The following is a 13,668-nucleotide window of genomic DNA, read 5'->3' on the forward strand; positions in this document are numbered from 1 at the left end:
TCAGAGTGGTGACTACAGTAGAGGTGACTCCTTCCTACTTTCTAGTTCCTGGTCCAATTCCAGGAGTCTGTCTGCTGACTGTGTCCTCTGTGGACACCCCTGTGGCATGCTGGGTAAATCCTTTAAGGTGATCCAGAAATCTGACTACTTTCCGCTTTATGTCTGATGGAACTCCAGGCTAGCTGTGGATTCCAGACACTCCACAAAGCTCTCGCTCTCTGTCTCTCTCTCTCTCTCTCTCTCTCTCTCTGTGGTTCTCCTCCTCTCCTACCTGATAATCGCTGGCATCCTGTCATCCGCTGTGGTGACTGCCTCAGGGGACATATCCACCACATCCACTCACACACACATAACTTTGTTATCATTTGCTATTGCTATACTGTAGACTAGAGTATGCATTTTAGAATATCTGGCATTATCATTCACAGAAAGGGAACTTTATATGAAAAGACTGGAGCTCTGAGTTTCTGAGTCTCTGATCCCAAGGGCATGACTATGTCACATACACTGGAACCTGTTATTGTGTTGACATGACAACCCCACTTGACCCAACCATACACTAATACCTATGCACAGTCTGAGCATGTTTGATTTAGGAACCTAAAAGCCTCCAGGCCTTGTAAGGGAAGTCCCCCCCCAATTGTACAAAATAACATGGCAACTTATTGGCACCGAGCGGACCATATACACGATGGGATTGTGTGGGATTTCATATTACATCCGGCGCTGTTTCGTCCAAAGTTGATGGCAAATGCCATATTGTAAATGAGCTGTGTAACACCCCAAAAATCCTATAGTGGGCGAGTGTTTTCTATCTAAATTTTTCATAGGCCTTTTGTAACGCAAGTCAAGACCCAAGAGTAAAATTTTGAGATTTTGAAAGTTTTGGCAAAAATTTATAACCCCCTTAAAAAAGTGCTTTCTGGACCTTTGTTCGAAATTCTTTCGAGTTTTATGTCAATTACACATGTGTAAGAACTGTATGAAAATACTTTTGTCAAATTTTATTAACATAATTTTTTGGACATTTTTATTTGGACTTAAGGAATTTGTTTTGTGCATTTGGAATGTGATTTCATAGGAAGTCAAAAGTCAAAAGTCAAAAATGTCAAAATTTTGGAAAAAACGTATCACCCCCTTTAAAAAAGTGCTTTCTGGACCGTTTTTCGAAATTCTTTCAATTTTTATGTCAATTACACATGTGTAAGAACTGTATGAAAATACTTTTGTCAAATTTTATTAACATAATTTTTAGGACATTTTTATTTGGACTTAAGGAATTTGTTTTGTGCATTTGGAATGTGATTTCATAGGAAGTCAAAAGTCATAAGTCAAAAATGTCCAAAATTTGGAAAAAACATATCACCCCCTTTAAAAAAGTGCTTTCTGGACCGTTTTTTGAAATTCTTTCGAGTTTTATGTCAATTACACATGTGTAAGAACTGTATGAAAGTACTTTAGTCACATTTTATTATCATAATTTTTTATAAATGTTTACTTGTACTTAAGGAATATGTTTTGTGCATTTGGAATGTGATTTCATAGGAAGTAAAAAATGTCAAAAATTTGGAAAAAACGTATCACCCCCTTCATAGTCGAAAATAACTTTTTTTTTTTAAAGGCCAAAATGAAGCATTTAAAACTGTATTGAAAATCGTGTGTGGTAACCCAAAACATGAAACAGAATATTTTTTGACTTTTTTTGAAAACCTCCATAAATCACTCAGGCCAGCACCCATTGATTTTTGCCCGTAGTATAGTGCTCCCAGAGCGGGTATGGAAGTCTGGATCCCCCCTAAAAGCATTTAAGGCTCTGTGTGTCTTTAAGCACCATACTTTTTCATTCCATCCTTGCTGTGTGTGTCTGTGTGTGTGTGTGTGAGCTTTTCTTTGACATCTGATTAGAGAAATGACTGATTTACACTTCATGAGGGTTGCCTAATCACACACTTAAAGTTTTGGAAAGATCTGACTTTTTTAACCCTTTGAAACAGCACCTATGACCCCATTTTAAGGCACTTCCGGTTGGCACAGGAAGCTATAAGTAAACACCTATCCTGATCGGGGTATGCTTTTACAGAATCCTGAGTTTTAAGTCTATACGTTAAGAACTGACTGATTTACACAGGGTTGAATGCACTATATATCACAAACTGCTGGTTGGGTAAAACACTTTTAGGGTGATTTTATCACTTCCGGTTGCTCCAGGAAGCTTAGAATCAACACAGGTAGACCTCATAGTGGCTTGATGGATTGTCATTGAAGACAGGTTCATAAGACATTCATAACCCACATAGGGTTTATTTAAAGAATGCACGTTACATTTGCATATGATTCAACAGTGAAAAACACCACATCATATTGCAAACATAACACACTGTTGAATCATATTGCAAACACACACTGTTATATTTGCAATATGATGTGTTGAATCATATTGCAAACATAACACACACTGTTACGTTTGCAATATGATGTGTTGGATCATATTGCAAACATAACACACACTGTTACATTTGCAATATGATGTGTTGAATCATATTGCAAACATAACACACACTGTTACGTTTGCAATATGATGTGTTGAATCATATTGCAAACATAACACACACTGTTACATTTGCAATATGATGTGTTGAATCATATTGCAAATCTAACGTGCATTTGCAATATGATGTGATGTTGAATCATATTGCAAATGTAACGTACATTCTCTTAAATACTTTAGAAATGCAAAAGTCAACGGTCTGATGACCTCAGGATGGCCGGGCAGTGATAGTGGTTCCTCTCCATCGCTCGTTGTGTTAAATTTCATCATGTCGCTTTTTGTGATGGTACCCCCCCGTTGAAACATATTGCAAATGTACAAAAGTCAAGTAGCAAGTCGGTGTCCATCAGTCAATTAGATATATTCAGACACCAAACTGATACCATCTGACACCAAACTCACTTTTACCAACTCCTTTAGAAGCCAACTATCACATATTTCAGAGCAGGCCCAAAATTCACAGCGCCTTCCATTTAAACCATAATAAAACAAATAATACGTAGTTATGTTCTAGCTGCGGGTCCAATATTCACATTATGTTTAGCCCTATGTGAGGCGACCTGGAATCCCAAGTTTCGGCTCGATAGGTCATTCGGTGTCCGAGCAAAACGCTAATTGGTGCTGAAAATCCACTTTTTTCATTGCCTTGCTACGAGGTCCTTGAATGAGCAATCAAACAGGCTCGTTGGGGTCTGTCTCTATGGGCCGAGCCGGTTTCAATGCACCTAGTCTTGAGACTCTGGGACTTTTCTAAATGTCGTCAGTTTCGTTGAGCTGAAAATGAATTGAAAACACTGCAAATACACGAGGCTGTTTATCGGTCTGAGAACCTTCTAGAGCCACATAACTCACCGTGCACAATCAACCTGAGGTCTAGAATAGGTTTCCAAAGTTTCAGAACTCTAGGTCTGACGGTTCTTTAAAAGTGGGAACAAAAGTAACTACCACAGGCACTGTCTGCCTCTTAGCCCCTCAGTGTGTCCCTCCATCATTTCTGTTTGGGTGTGTAAATTTTTCTTTGAAATCTGATGGGACTAATGACTGATTTACAGTTCAGGAGGGTTGCCTAATCACAATTATGAAGTTTTGGAAAGATTTGACATTTTTAACCCTTCAAAACAGCCCATTTGACACCAATTATGGCACTTCCGGTTGGCACAGGAAGCTGAAAGTAAAGACATATACTCACTGGAGTATGCTGTTACAGAATCCTGAGTTTTAAGTCTATATGTTAAAAATTGACTGATTTACATAGGGCTGAATGCACTATTTCTCTCAAATTGCAGGGTGCTTATTGCAAACACTTTTAGGGTGATTTTAACCACTTCCGGTTGCTCCAGGAAGCTTAGAATCGACACAGGTAGACCTCATGGTGGCCTAATGGACTGTCATCAAAGACAGGTTCATAAGACATTCATAACCCACATAGGCTTCAGGTTGAATTTAGGGGAGCAGTCAATGTATTCCTATGGGGCGAAATGTCATTGTAAACTGTTTGATGTAAACACCTTCTTTTAACTGTGAAGGGTTAATGCCACAAGGTCAAAGTTAGGCTTGCACAGATCGGGAGGACCTTAAGAACATTCCTGAGGTGAAATTGTGTTTCTAACCTTAACGGTTCTCTCTCTGTCTCCCAAAAGCAAATAAAATTGACATTGAGGTCAAAAGGTCATTCGTGTCCGTTCTCTTGTAACGGTCGCTGCTCTCAGACCGAGTGAGCTACGGTCAAGCGGGGCATCTCGTTGAACTCGGCACGGCCTAGGGATAATGGGAATGCCATTGCCGGCTTTGTGTGTCTTTAAGCACCGTACTTTTTCACTCCATCATTGCTTTGTGTGTGTGTTTTTGTGTGAGAGAGAGCTTTCCTTTGACATCTGCTTAGAGAAATGACTGATTTACAGTTCATGAGGCTTGTCTAATCACACAAATGAAGTTTTGAAAAGTTCTGACCTTTTTAACCCTTCGAAACAGCACCATGACACCATTTTAAGGCACTTCCGGTTGGCACAGGAAGCTATAGGTAAACACATATCTTGACTGGGGTATGCTGTTACAGAATCCTGAGTTTTAAGTCTATACGTTAAGAATTGACTGATCTACATAGGGTTGAATGCAGTGATTTTCAAAATTGCAAGTCATGTATATCTGGACACTTTTTAGGGTGATTTTAACCACTTCCGGTTGCTCCAGGTAGCTTAAAATCAACACAGGTAGACCTCATAGTAGCCTGATGGATTGTTATCAAAGACAGGTTCATAAGACATTCATAACCCACATAGGCTTCAGGTTGAATTTAGAGGAGCAGTCAATGTATTCCTATGGGGCGAAATGTCATTGTAAAATGTTTGATGTAAACGCCTTCTTTTAACTGTGAAGGGTTAATGCCACAAGGTCAAGGTTAGGCTTGCACAGATCGGGAGGACCTTAGGATTGTTCCTGAGGTGAAATTGTGCTTCTAACCTTAACGGTTCTCTCTCTGTGTCCCAAAAGCAAATGAAATTGACATTGAGGTCAAAAGGTCATTCGTGTCCGTTCTCTTGTAACGGTCGCTGCGCTCAGACCGAGCGAGCTACGGTCAAGCGGGGCATCCCGTTGAACTCGGCACGGCCTGGAGAATATGGCGATGTCATTTTAGTGGTGATTTCAGAATGCTATTTTGGTGCATTCATGGAAGGCGCTGTGAATTTTGGGCCTGCTCTGAAATATGTGATAGTTGGCTTCTAAAGGAGTTGTAAAAAGTGAGTTTGGAGTCAGATGGTATCAGTTTGGTGTCTGAAAATATCCAATTGACTGATGGACACTTGCTAGTTGACTTTTGTTGACACTTGCTAGTTGACTTGCTAGTCGACTTTTGTACATTTGCAATATGTTTCAACGGGGAGGTACCATGAGGAAAAAGCGACATGATGAAATTTCATGCAACGAACGTTGGAGAGGAACCACTATCACTGCCCGGCCATCCTGAGGTCATCAGGACGTTGACTTTTGTATTTCTAAAGTATTTAAAGAATGCACGTTACATTTGCAATATGATTCAACATCACATCATATTGCAAATCTAACGTGCATTTGCAATATGATGTGATGTTGAATCATATTGCAAATGTAACGTACATTCTCTTAAATACTTTAGAAATGCAAAAGTCAACGGTCTGATGACCTCAGGATGGCCGGGCAGTGATAGTGGTTCCTCTCCATCGCTCGTTTCGTGAAATTTCATCATGTCGCTTTTTCCTCATGGTACCTCCCCGTTGAAACATATTGCAAATGTACAAAAGTCAACGAGCAAGTCAGTGTCCATCAGTCAAATAGATATTTTCAGACACCAAACTGATACCATCTGACTCCAAACTCACTTTTTCCAACTCCTTTAGAAGCCAACTATAACATATTTCAGAGCAGGCCCAAAATTCACAGCGCCTTCTATTTAAACCATAATAAAACAAATAATACGTAGTTATGTTCTAGCTGCGGGTCCAGTTCACACATTATGTTTAGCCCTATGTGAAGCGACCTCGAATCCCAAGTTTCGGCTCGATATGTCATTCGGTGCCCGAGCAAAACCCTAATTGGTGCTGAAATGCCACTTTTTTCATTGCCTTGCTACGGGGTCCTTGAATGAGCAATCAAACAGGCTCGTTGGGGTCTGTCTCTATGGGCCGAGCCGGTTTCAACGCACCTAGTCTTGAGACTCTGGGACTTTTCTAAATGTCGTCCGTTTCGTTGAGGTCAAAATGAATTGAAAACATGGCAAATACACGATGCTTTTTATCGATCCGAGAACCTTCTAGAGCCATATAATTCACCGTGCACAATCGACCTGAGGTCTAGAACAGGTTTGTAAATTTTCAGAACTCTAGGTCTGACGGTTCTTTAAAAGTTGGAACAAAAGTAACTACTGCAGGCACTGTCTGCCTCTTAGCCCCTCAGTGTGTCCCTCCATCATTTCTGTGTCGGTGTGTATTTTTTTTTTGTTGAAATCTGATGGGATGAAGGACTGATTTACAGTTCATGAGGGTTGTCTATTCACATATATGAAGTTTTGGAAAGATTTGACATTTTTAACCCTTCGAAACAGCCCATTTGACACCAGTTATGGCACTTCCGGTTGTCACAGGAAGCTATAAATAAACACATATCATCACTGGAGTAGGCTGTTACAGAATCCTGAGTTTTAAGTCTGTATGTTAAAAATTGACTGATTTACATAGGGCTGAATGCACTATTTCTCTCAAACTGCAGGTTGGCTATGGCAAACACTTTTAGGGTGATTTAACCACTTCCGGTTGCTCCAGGAAGCTTAGAATCGACACAGGTAGACCTCATGGTGGCCTGATGGACTGACATCAAAGACAGGTTCATAAGACAATCATAACCCACATAGGCTTTAGGTTGAATTTAGAGGTGCAGTCAATGTATTCCAATGGGGAGACATTTCATTGTAAACTATTTGATGTAAACACCTTCTTTTAACTGTGAAGGGTTAATGCCACAAGGTCAGGGTTAGGCTTGCACAGATCGGGAGGACCTTAAGAACACTCCTGAGGTGAAATTGTGTTTCTAACCTTAACGGTTCTCTCTCTGTGTCCCAAAAGCAAATGAAATTGACATTGAGGTCAAAAGGTCATTTGTGTCCGTTCTCTTGTAACGGTCGCTGCGCTCAGACCGAGCGAGCTACGGTCAAGCGGGGCATCTCGTTGAACTCGGCACGGCCTAGAGATAATAGTAATGCCATTGTGGGCTTTGTGTGTCTTTAAGTACCGTACTTTTTCACTCCATCCTTCCTTTTTGTGTGTGTGTGTTTGTGTGAGAGAGCTTTTCTTTGACATCTGTTGGGATAAATGACTGATTACAGTTCATGAGGGTTGTCTAATCACACAAGTGAAGTTTTGAAAAGATCTGACCTTTATTACCCTTCAAACCTGACCCTGTGGCACCATTTTAAGGTACTTCCAGTTGACATAGGAAGCTGAAATTGAACACATACCCTCCTTGGCGTAGGCTCTTATATAATATTGAGTTTTAAGTCTTTATGTTAAGAACTGACTTATTTAAAGAGGGTTAAATGAGTGTGTGTTATTTCATAAAATCATATAAAATCACAGGATTCTCGCAGAGCTTCGAGACCCACTTTAAAAATGTACGTCTGAACACACTGCAACTGGATCTGTGAATTTTTTGAAAAAAAAAATCCTCTTTGTGAACATCACCAAACGGTCAATGTACGATTTCTCTTAAATTACGATAGATAAATGGCTGGTTCTTTTTTTCCTGACACCGTATGCTTATGTACTTTGACATGAAGCGGTCAAATTAGCACCCTACTTGCGTTTTAACCCTTTAATCCCAGAAAAATGGCCATAACTCAAAAAGCGCCGAGGTCTCGACGCCATCTTGTTCGGGGCCAACTGCCCATTACTCCAAACCTACGCTCGCTGAGTTTCGTCTTCGAAATATTTTCAGTTTAAGAGAAAAGGCCGCGCTCGTTTGCCACGTGCTCGTGCGCCTGCAATATGATTTATTTTCCCTCTTGTGGGAATTTTCGAGAATGCAGAAAAAAGTCAAAAATTTGTCATTTTTATAAAACGGAAACCGAAAGTCCGAGACGTTTTTTTGAGTGACTTCCTGAAAGAGCTCTCCGCCGCCCACGGCCCGACGCCGTCCGCGATTTTCTGCGACGTATTAAGACGTCAGGTAAGGGACCGTACATTTGCAATGGGACTTTCTTCACTAACCATACGGCTCCCGTCCCAGACTTCCCTTAAGGTATGTAAATGCTTAGACTTATTTTTCCATATTTTAGTTATTTTATTAGGTCCTACAATCCATCCCCACGTCGCTTAAAAGTTAAAAGTTTGGCCAGACCATACGTATATAATCCTCGGGGGCCTTATAATAGATTCGACCTGCAGCCAAATATTTACATAAGGAGGTTCATAAGCAAGGTTTTCCTTATTGCTATGAAAATATTGTCCTAAGGGCCCCTGTTGGTCCTTGCAGACTAATTGAATCAGTGGCAGGGGAGTGTGTATTTGTGTGTGTGTGTTTTGCGTACGTGTGTGTGTGGGTGTGTGTGTGGAGAGGGACCTTGGCTCTGTGCTCTGTGGGTGAGTGGGAGGAGGGTCTTTGGACTGGCGGGGGTCCATTGTACTGGAGAGGAACCCATGTTGTGTGTCCCAAATAACAGCCTATTCCCTATAAAGTAGTCTGAAGTAGTGCATTATATAGGGAATAGGTTGCAATTTGGGACGCAAACCAAAATGCTCTCCCGTCCCAGACTACTTCCTGAAGCAGTTCCTGTATAGGAGATGGGACAGACAGTTGTGTAACACTGATAGTCTCTCAGAGGGGAAATTCCACACTTAAGCCCTAAGATGCAGTAGTAGGTCAATGGGACAGAGAGGTTACTGATCGACAGAACACACGTTCATACTGTAAACAGTCATGTATACATTGTCATAGGTCTTATCGTGTCTGGAATAACCTGTGAGTTTGACCAGAGAGTTAAGGCGTATGCATGCTTCCCATCCGAAACAGTTCGGAACAGCGTTCACGTATTATGACAACATTTTGTGATGTTTTTGTTTGTTTTGCTCTTCGGCAAGGGTTTTTTCGAGCTGTTCGTGCACACACCAAAAAATATTGAGGCAAGCCGAAGTTCGAGAGCCAAAGTCTATGCACCTTCATCGGTCATTGGTCAACAGTAGGGATTCTTCAATTAAGTGTTTGTTGTCATTCAACGAGAGACGACTCGTTTTCATGCAAATTTTTCCACTTGCAAGATACTGCACCAAACATCTTAGTTAGATCTCCTTGGCAAAAAAGTCAAAATGAATGACAGATATCTTGAGTTATCTGACCATTTTGAGGAAGTGTATACTGTCTACGACATCTCAAGATGGACAAACAGTGCTATTGCTGCTATTTCAAATTTTTCAAGCAACCTTCTTTTAAGGGAGTATGCGAACACACTCATTCGGTTCGCCTAGCCAAGTTCTGAAGCATGCAAAGGCCTTTATGAACATAGAGATCCTATGGCTTAGTTTCATCAACAATCAAGACGCAATAATTGTCACGATCGTTGGTTGAATTAATGGACCAAGGCGCAGCGTACTTAGAGTTCCACATGTTTAATAAATATGAAACTCACCAAAAACAATACAGAAGAAACCAAAATGTGATGTTATGGGCTGCTCACATGCAGCTACACAAAAACAAGATCCCACAAACAACAGGTGGGAAAAGGCTGCCTAAATATGATCCCCAATCAGAGACAACTGTAACGGTCGTTCTCCTCCTCTTCGTCCGAAGAGGAGGAGTAGGGATTGGACCAAAGCGCAGCGTTGTTATATGACATACTGATTTATTTAAATGATAGACGAAACACGAAAACACTATAACAGACTACAAAACAAATAAACGATGTAGACAGACCTGACTTGAGAACTTACAAACTACGAAGAACGCACGAACAGGAACAGACTACATACACGAACGACAAACGAAACAGTCCCGTGTGGTAGACATACAGACACGGAAGACAACCACCCACAACAAACAATGTGAAACAACCTACCTATATATGGTTCTCAATCAGAGGAAAACGTAAAACACCTGCCTCTGATTGAGAACAAGGTCAATTAAACCTGACACTTAACATAGAACAAACAACACAGACTGCCCACCCAGCTCACGTCCTGACCCACTAAACACAACTATACAAAAGGAAAACAAGGTCAGGAACGTGACATTACCCCCCCCCCCCCCCAAGATGCGGACTCCGGCCGCAAAACTCAACCTCAAGGGGAGGGTTTGGGTGGGCATCTGTCCACGGTGGCGGCTCCGGCTCCGGACGCTGTCCCCACACCACCATAGTCACTCCCTGCTTCCATATCCCCCTCCCAATGACCACCCTCCAAATAAACCCACCTAAATTAAGGGGCATCACCGGGATAAGGGGCAGCACCGGGATAAGGGGCAGCACCGGACTGAGGGGCAGCTCCGGACTGAGGGGCAGCTCCAGACTGAGGGACGGCAGCTCCGGACTGAGGGACGGCAGCTCCGGACTGGCTGACAGCTCTGGCTGGTCATGGCTGGCTGACGGCTCTGGCTGGTCAGGGCTGGCTGACGGCTCTGGCTGGTCAGGGCTGGCTGACGGCTCTGGCTGGTCAGGGCTGGCTGACGGCTCTGGCTGGTCATGGCTGGCTGACGGCTCTGGCTGGTCATGGCTGGCTGACGGCTCTGGCTGGTCATGGCTGGCTGACGGCTCTGGCTGGTCATGGCTGGCTGACGGCTCTGGCTGGTCATGGCTGGCTGACGGCTCTGGCTGGTCATGGCTGGCTGACGGCTCTGGCTGGTCATGGCTGGCTGACGGCTCTGGCTGATCCTGGCTGGCGGACGGATCTGGCTGATCCTGGCTGGCGGACGGCTCTGGCTGGTCATGGCTGGCGGACGGCTCTGGCTGATCCTGGCTTGCGAACGGCTCTGGCTGATCCTGTCTGGCGGAAGGCTCTGGCTGCTCCTGTCTGGCGGAAGGCTCTGGCTGCTCCTGTCTGGCGGAAAGCTCTGGCTGCTCCTGTCTGACGGAAGGCTCTAGCGGCTCCTGTCTGGTGGTAGGCTCTAGCGGCTCCTGTCTGGCGGACGGCTCTGAAGGCTCATGGCAGACGGGCGGCTTTGCAGGCTCAGTACAGACGGGCGGCTTTGAAGGCTCAGTACAGACGGGCAGTTCATGCGGCGCTTGGCAGACGGACAGTTCAGACGGCGTTGGGCAGACGGGCAGTTCAGGCGCCGTTGGGGAGACAGGCAGTTCAGACGGCGTTGGGCAGACGGGCAGTTCAGGCGCCGCTGGGCAGACGGGCAGTTCAGGCGCCGCTGGGCAGACGGCAGACTCTGGCCGGCTGAGACGCACTGTAGGCCTGGTGCGTGGTACCGGAACTGGAGGTACCGGGCTAAGGACACGCACCATCAGGCTAGTGCGGGGAACAACAACGGGGCACACTGGACTCTCAAGGCGTACTATAGGCCTGGTGCGTGGTACCGGCACTGGTGGTACCGGGCTGAGGGCACGCACATCAGGGCGAGTACGGGGAGAAGGAACAGTGCGTACAGGGCTCTGGAGACGCACAGGAGGCTTGATGCGTGGTGCCGGAACTGGAGGCACTGGGCTGGAGACACGCACCACAGGGAGAGTGCGTGGAGGAGGAACAGGGCTCTGGAGACGCACTGGAAGCCTGGTGCGTGGTGTAGGCACTGGTGGTACTGGGCTGGAGCGGGGAGGTGGCGCCGGAAATACCGGACCGTGCAGGCGTACTGGCTCCCTTGAGCACTGAGCCTGCCCAACCTTACCTGGTTGTATGCTCCCCGTCACCCGACCAGTGCGGGGAGGTGGAATAACCCGCACCGGGCTATGTAGGCGAACCGGGGACACCATGCGTAAGGCTGGTGCCATGTAAGCCGGCCCGAGGAGACGCACTGGTGGCCAGATGCGTTGGGCCGGCTTCATGACATCCGGCTCAATCCTCAATCTGGCCCGGCCGATACGAGGAGCTGGTATGTACCGCACCGGGCTATGCACACGTACAGGAGACACCATGCGCTCTACTGCGTAACACGGTGTCTGCCCGTACTCTCGCTCTCCACGGTAAGTACAGGGAGTAGGCGCAGGTCTCCTACCTGACTTCGCCACACTCCCTTTTAGCCCCCCCCCCAAGACATTTTTGGGGTTTCTTTTCGGGTTTCCAGCCACGTCTCCTTGCTGCCTCCTCATACCACCGCTCCTGGGCTTTAGCTGCCTCTCTCTTCAAAAGAGCGGCGATATTCCCCTGTCTGAGCCCAGGGTCCTTTTCCGTCCAATATTTCCTCCCAAGTCCACGAGTCCTGGTTTTTTGGCCGCTGCTGCTGGTTCCTCTCACGCTGCTTGATCCTTGTTTGGTGGGTGGTTCTGTAACGGTCGTTCTCCTCCTTTTCGTCCGAAGAGGAGGAGTAGGGATTGGACCAAAGCGCAGCGTTGTTATATGACATACTGATTTATTTAAATGATAGATGAAACACGAAAACACTATAACAGACTACAAAACAAATAAACAATGTAGACAGACCTGACTTGAGAACTTACAAACTACGAAGAACGCACGAACAGGAACAGACTACATACACGAACGACAAACGAAACAGTCCCGTGTGGTAGACATACAGACACGGAAGACAACCACCCACAACAAACAATGTGAAACAACCTACCTATATATGGTTCTCAATCAGAGGAAAACGTAAAACACCTGCCTCTGATTGAGAGCCATACAAGGTCAATTAAACCTGACACTTAACATAGAACAAACAACACAGACTGCCCACCCAGCTCACGTCCTGACCCACTAAACACAACTATACAAAAGGAAAACAAGGTCAGGAACGTGACAACAACGATAGACAGCTGCCTCTGATTGGGAACCATACCAGGCCAACAAAGAAATAGAAAACATAGATTGCCCACTCTAGTCACACCCTGACCTAACCAAATAGAGAATTAAAAGGATCTCTAAGGTCAGGGCGTGACAATAATAACTTGTAAATGGAAGGATAAGTAGTTTATAAGACATACTGTAGATACTATGGTCTTTTCCTTTTCCAGTGACTCTAGATGCAGTATAATGTGTCCCGAGAGACTTTAATTCTGTGAAAATCTGTTTAGAATGCCTCTTTTTGCTAATGAGGACATATTTAAAAACCTCTTAAGGATCCGCCCCTTTTTTCAATTTTCGCTATAAATGACATACCCAAATCTAAAACCAGCCATTAAAACCAAGTGGGCCGTTCTGTTCTGCTCTGTTCTGTTCTGCACTGCTTAACAGTTGCCACTTCATATACTACTCCCAATAATCAAGTAGACTTCATAGACTTTCTCTCCTAACTCTGCTAGTCATTTCAGATTGTAATTAAACTCTAAATGGTCACTCTCGCGCTGTGCTGATGCCAGAGCAGTAGAACAACGATTTTGGAATAGTTCAGAATGCTCAATATAGTATTGATTAGTCTGAGGTTTTCTTATTTATTTATATCATTTTATTTAGCAGTAAAATACAAACTGGATAAAAAGGGGATATGCTCTGTTGGGCACTCCA

General features: G+C 44.3%; 1 protein-coding gene across 7 annotated transcripts in view; it reads left to right on the top strand.

Moving 5' to 3' along the window:
• The window catches only part of LOC120051199 (neuropilin-1a-like), a 127,809-nt gene that overhangs the window by 65,342 nt on the left and 48,799 nt on the right, over positions 1 to 13,668 (top strand). The gene's annotated exons all lie outside the window — the stretch shown is intronic.

Source organism: Salvelinus namaycush, chromosome 7 (genome assembly GCF_016432855.1).
Source record: "Salvelinus namaycush isolate Seneca chromosome 7, SaNama_1.0, whole genome shotgun sequence".
Taxonomy (NCBI): Eukaryota; Metazoa; Chordata; class Actinopteri; order Salmoniformes; family Salmonidae; genus Salvelinus; species Salvelinus namaycush.